This window comes from Leucopleurus acutus (genome assembly GCF_964270905.1).
Source record: "Leucopleurus acutus genome assembly, chromosome: 2".
Lineage (NCBI taxonomy): Eukaryota > Metazoa > Chordata > Mammalia > Artiodactyla > Delphinidae > Leucopleurus > Leucopleurus acutus.
Genome location: NC_139143.1, coordinates 160,668,811 through 160,674,810, shown reverse-complemented (window position 1 = coordinate 160,674,810; position 6,000 = coordinate 160,668,811). Strand labels below are relative to the sequence as shown.

The 6,000-nt window shown below is 43.2% G+C and overlaps 1 protein-coding gene across 2 annotated transcripts in view; it reads left to right on the top strand.

Moving 5' to 3' along the window:
• The first annotated feature begins 961 nt into the window (after positions 1 to 961).
• Positions 962 to 6,000, top strand: part of NFYC (nuclear transcription factor Y subunit gamma) — a 63,799-nt gene continuing 58,760 nt past the window's right edge. Inside the window, exon 1 of one of the 2 annotated variants that reach the window (XM_082860632.1) lies at positions 962 to 1,719. The gene's annotated coding sequence lies outside the window, so the exon portion shown is untranslated. Of the gene's footprint in view, positions 1,759 to 6,000 lie in introns of both variants that reach the window. The other variant, XM_082860631.1, reaches the window with a different exon arrangement.

Sequence of the window (6,000 nt, the reverse complement as noted above, 5' to 3'; positions counted from 1 at the left end):
AATATGTTTACTACCACCATTAGCTAATTTCTTCTACTATGTAAATTTTTATTAGTTTAATTCTGAGGGCAACCTGATTTCCACACTCCCAGAGGGAAACTGACTGCAGCCCCTATATACTGTCAATACTTAATTACAAGAATGATAACTAATAATACTAATTTGTGCTGCTTCCTGCACATTTTTCTTCTCTTTCACAAGCATAGTATATGCAATAATTGCTCAATAAACATTTGTAGACTTAGCTAGCTTTTTCCCATTAGCTAAGCTTATCTATCTCAACATACTATTTCTTGAGTCTGTTTTTAATTTTTTACGCCATTTCTCAGGTCTGAAAAATCATTATCACTAACTTCTTTATAACACTTTTGCAATTTACAAAGCACTCGCCCTTATACTATTTCATTCAATCTCCCCAACACTCCCAGGAGGTAGGAATTAGATCATTTTACAGATGAAGAAATCGAGACTCAGTGAAGTCAGGTGTCTTATAACTAGTTAGGTTTTGTTCATTCATTCATCAAATATTCATTGAATGCCTGAAATGAGATTTATTAAAGTTGGAGTTGAAAACGATTTCCCCGAGTTCAAGTCAAGGGTTTATTCCACTATTCTCAACTACTTTATCACCAGGGTCATAAAATCAAAGGAAGGAAATAATAATAGTGTATTGATTTTATTGTTGAGGACCCCTGCAACCCAAGTCTCAGAAAGGCTGTAAGGTCATTTGTAAAATTCAAGGTAACCACCAGCAGGAGCAGTCTCACTTCTCTTTGTGCCTGTAGCTAATTCTACTCAATACATATTTGATGCATTTATCTACAGGTTTGGGGGCTATTTAAACTGAGTTTCAACACTTACTAAGCTGCGGAGCCTTGATCAATTTAACCTTTTTTGCGCTTCAGTTTTATCACCAGTGAAATAAAAATAATGCTGATGCCTTCGACCAAGTAATTGTGGAGATTAAAGCAGTAAAGTATGAAAAAGATATAATGTTCATTGTAGTTTAGTTTCCAATTGTTTTTTTAAAAGTTTTAAACTGCATTCAAGTGAGAAAAGCAATGTCCATGTCGACGTAAGGTAACAAGTGACCACTATTGGGAAGTGATGTTCTTTATTTTGGAGTATGTCATTTTACAGTTTTGGTGTTATAGCCCTTCTTTTACGGTACTGGTAGCTATCATTAAAGGCGCACTTAATTTGGCATTCCCACGTCGCCCTCCAGCCCCCAGCTCTGCGTCCTCCCAAATAAAAAAAAAAAACTCACAAAAACTTTATTCCCCTAAAATTCAAAAGCTGGCGCACCAAAGCAGAGATCCACAAACACGGAACGCTCCACACAGGTCACTACTAAACGCCTCCGAATCCCGAATCCCCCAAGGGGGGCGGGGTCAGAAGGTTCTCGCCTCTCATTCCGCCTCACAAAGTCATCGCCCCTTCTCATATCTCGCGAGACTTCAGGCAACTAAGCTTCTGCGCAATAAAGACACTGGGAGTCGAAGCGCCGAGGGGAAGGGGGAGGGGAAGGTGAGGGGGAGGGGGGAAACGGTGCAAACGGCGTGGCCGCCATCTTGTTTGTACCCCCGCTTCGCGCGCGCTCCGTTCTCCCTGACGCACGCTTCCCCCTCCCCTCCGCCGTGCCCAGGTCTCTGCACTGCCCGACTCCGCAGGAGCGCGGAGGCGGCTCCTGCTCTTCCTTGGACTTCTAAGCAGAGGCGTGTGAGTGTGCGGGAGCATCCGCGGGAGGAAGGGGGAGAGGTGAGCGGCGGCGGCGGGGGGAGGGGCGGCGCTTCCCGCCTTCGGCGGAGACCTCACTTCCCTCGCGCGGCTGCTGCTGTAATTCGGTGCGGCCTGCCCGCCGCCATGTTGTGTTCTCGCCGTGCCCGCCGCTGTCGCCGCCGCTGCGCTCGTGGGGTCCGTACGCCTTGTCGGCCCGACCCGCGGGCTTTCTCCCATTGGCGGAAGGCGACGGCGGGGGGGCTCGCTCGTGATTGGTCGGTGGCGGGGAGGCCGAGGACCTGGCACGTTATTGGTCGCGCTGGCTCTGGCCTAGGGGGTGATGAAGGAATCGGAGGCTGTAGGGATGCGCGCGTCTGGGGCTCTCTGGCTGCAGGGTGATGACCCCCTACGGCGCAGGCGTGGGGTGGAGGTTGGGGGCGAGCCTAGAGGCCTTAAAGGGGAAGAGTGGGAGATGGTCTGGCCAGTACTTCGTGGGTAGCCTGTGCATGGCCGGGAGTGGGAGGCACTCCAAATTCCAGAGGTACCCTTCACGGAACGTGCATGGCCCGGGATAGGGGCGTGCAAGCGCCAAGGGTGCCAGGTTTGGAAACACTGAAACCCGAGTTTCAGGTTGAGAGGATCTTCGAGATCCAGGGGTGCTAGACTTGGAGTGTAACACAGGGAATGACCCTGATGTCCACGGGTGCCAGGTCTGAGGGCATGGTATAGGAGGAGAGGGCATCAGGGCCCTAGAAACATACCCGGCGAACAATAGGATCAGATCAGGAATTTTGCTAGGGAGTCCCGGTTTTGAAACACTGAGGTTTTGGTGGAGCCCTGGAGTCCGTAGTTACCAGACCTGGGCAGTGGTGTGAGGAGCAAATAAACAGACCCAGACTGAGAGAGGGTTTCTATGGGATAGGTGTGCATGGTCTTAATAACTGAGTGCCGAGCCTAGGAGGCACAGCATTAAGTAGTGACAGATCTATAGGAGTGAAAAAGCAGAAGCATTTTTGGAATTTTACGATTTGGGGATTATATTAAGAGAGTAGTTATAGATTATCGGGTCTCAGGACCGTGCTGCTAGTTTTGAGATGTTCTACATGAAGTTTTACTGTTCTAGGAAAGATACAGTTCAGGGCTGAGTTTCCAAGTTTCCAAAGCTGCTCTTTTTAGCAAATATCAGATACTTTGCAATTATTTGTTTGAAAGGATATTGTTAGGTTCCTGTTTAGTGGAAGAGCGCTTGACAGAGATCCTGGATCTTGGCTCATTTATTTCCTTTTATATATGACTAAAAAATACACCCACCTTCATACACACTTTTTTTTTTTTTTAAATAAGCAGCTGGGAACAAAAATAAGCTGGTGCGTAGCTTCTTGCATCTTATCTTAAGTTAGAGGACTTGTCAACTCTCTGTGGTTCCTATTTCAAAAAGCTTTTGTTCTAATTGAGAGTTGTTAGAGTCAGCTTATTGGGGTACCTTACTTTTCCATCGAATTGTGGTAACTTGGATTGTTCTACATTTGCTCCTCCCAAGGTTTGGGGATCATGGAAACACATTTGTTAAACCTCTGTGTTTTACTAATTTGTTTTTCCTTGTCTGTCTTAGGTGGTTCTTTCAGCTTTAGATAGACGTTACACTTGTTTTTATACCATTTTCAAGAAACTCCTGTGATTTTCACATTTCTCAGTTTTATGTGAATGCAACTGAATTTTCAAGAGAAAAGGGGAAAGTGGTAGAGGAAGGGAATTGACATTTTGGAGCACATTTAACACATATCCTGTTAGGTAGGCATTATCATCCCCATGTTGCAGATGAGAAAATTGAAGATCAGAGAGGTTAAGTAGCTTGTCCAGTGTCACTCAGTGGTTGAGCTGGGATTCAAATCCAAGTTGCCTGATGTCAAAGCTTGTAGTTTTATCTACTATGTCATACTATCAACATAAGCCTGACTTGTCAAACTCCCAGATAGTTTTATATTTCACAGTGGATCATCTTTCTTTGACTTCTGGGTGTTAGGAGTGTATTGAGTGGGGAATTTGAGTAAGAATTTGTATTTATTTGAATAATTACAAAAAGAATTGTTGTACTGTTCAAACCACAGAATGGTAACCATATAGATTATAATTTTTTCAACTAGGTATTTAAATTGTATCCCTTGGTTTCTATTGTGAAGGGAGGGATTTACAAAGTAAACTGCTGGAGTTTTTCTGAACCCAGGTAGATAATGGGGAAAATATGTACAGAAAGCTTAAGAATCTGCATCCTTTAAAACCAGGCTTCAGAATGTTGCTGACATAGTCTTTCTATATATGGAAATGATTAATGCCAAGCAGTGAGGAACTACCAAGTGCATAGTGTAAAGAGCTCACTGGGGAGCTTTTTCAAACATCACCAGTTCTTTAGGATGTTTGTCCCCAAATACTGGGACCTATCTAAAAACCTAGTACCTTCTTCAAACTGTGGGGTGATCCTAGGATATGCTTATCCTCAATGATGTGTAAAATTAAAACTGGTTACAACAAAATATTTGCAATTCCAGTTTTGCATGGAAACTTTTAAATAATTCAGGTTTCAAGGGGAGACCAGTGAATTGGAAGTCTTAACTCCTTTGTGTCTTGATATGATTAGGTGAGGGTCTCCTCCCTCATGTTTGCAATTACATTGCAGTGTGGAAGATAGAGTCAAAAGTATGAGGGAAAACAGGGCTTGCTGTACATTTTGTACATTGATCATCTCAGCTTCATTTGGCTTAGTCATTAAGTTAATCAAATATGAAGACCGTTACGGCATCCATAACTTAGTTTCTTTTTTAGCAAATCTGGTCGAGGTTGTAAAAACAAGTGTATACATATAAATATCTTTTTTATTCAGCAAGCATTTTTTGGCGGTTGTTCTTCAGCACCAGTGACACTTTCATTCTACATTAGCCCATGTACATTCTGCATTAACCCAGGGCCAATTGCTGGGCCTTGTTATTGATATAATTTGGAACTGACCACCCTAGAAATCTTGAACTCCCAGGAGGTCTGAGTAGATCTGAGTTTATACTAAAACCTTGTGAACATCAGCTTTGTCTTCTAAGCAGAAATCATACTAATGCTTTGTACTTTACAGACTGTGTCTGTCATCTTATTTAATCCTTATAACAAATAATTGTTACTTCATTTGCTTACACATTTTCCATTTGGGCAAAACTGATTCATGGCACTAGAAAAGATTCAAGGTTCCTTATCTCCACTTACAGAGAAAGCAGAGTGAAATGTGGGGCCATGGTAGGTGTCTTTTTGAGGCAGTTTTGAAATTCCCCTCTCTAACTTCTTAGTTCAGAGGTACTGAGCCACTAAAGATATATGAATAAAATTCAGGAATGTCATAGTTACTGCCTTTTATTGAGTGCTTACATTGAACCAGCAAGGGTATAAATATATATATTATCCTCACACAGTACGAGATAGGTACTATTACCACCCTCATTTTTACATATGAGGAAACTGAGGAGTTGAATAATTTGCTCAAGGTCACATAGCCAGTCAGTGGCAGAGCCCAGATTCAAACATAAGTCTGTAACTCTTAATTCTTACACAATTTGTGAAGCCCTTACTCTTTTTTTTTTGAAGCCCTTACTCTTAAACAGTATTTTCTCTTTTTTAAAAAAAAATTTTATTTATTTATTTGGCTGCATTGGGTCTTAGTTGCGGCACACAGGATATTCATTGGGGCATACAGGATCTTTCGTTGCGGTTGCGAGGGCTCTCTAGTTGTGGGCTCTAGAGCCTGTGGGCTTAGCTGCCCTGCAGCATGCGGGATCTTAGTTCCCTGACTAGGGATCAAACCTGCATCCCTAGAAGAAGAAGGCGGATTCTTAACCACTGGACCACAGGGAAGTCCCTTAAACAGTGTTCTCTTAACACCATAGAATATGATGAGAAAAAGAAAAACTCTTACATCTTAGCTCGGGAAGTGACCTTTGGTTCTTTCAGGCACACCCTTTGTACTGAGGCCCTGAAGAGTGTGATGACCTTGATAAGGTCATTTCTATGTAAGGGCACAGCCAAGAGTATGCCAGATTACTGGATTCCCAGGCTAGTGCTCATTCCACTGGACAGCATTTCCTCTCCTGTTGGAAGCGTTGACTTGACGCAGAGATGACTCTAAGGCACCTTTTGTATTTTGACAAGTTTGCCTCATTCACTGGAGGGAGAATAGCAGAGGACATTATTAAGGTCACAAATGACCTCCTTGAGGTTCATTCCAGCCTCAGGCATACAACCTAA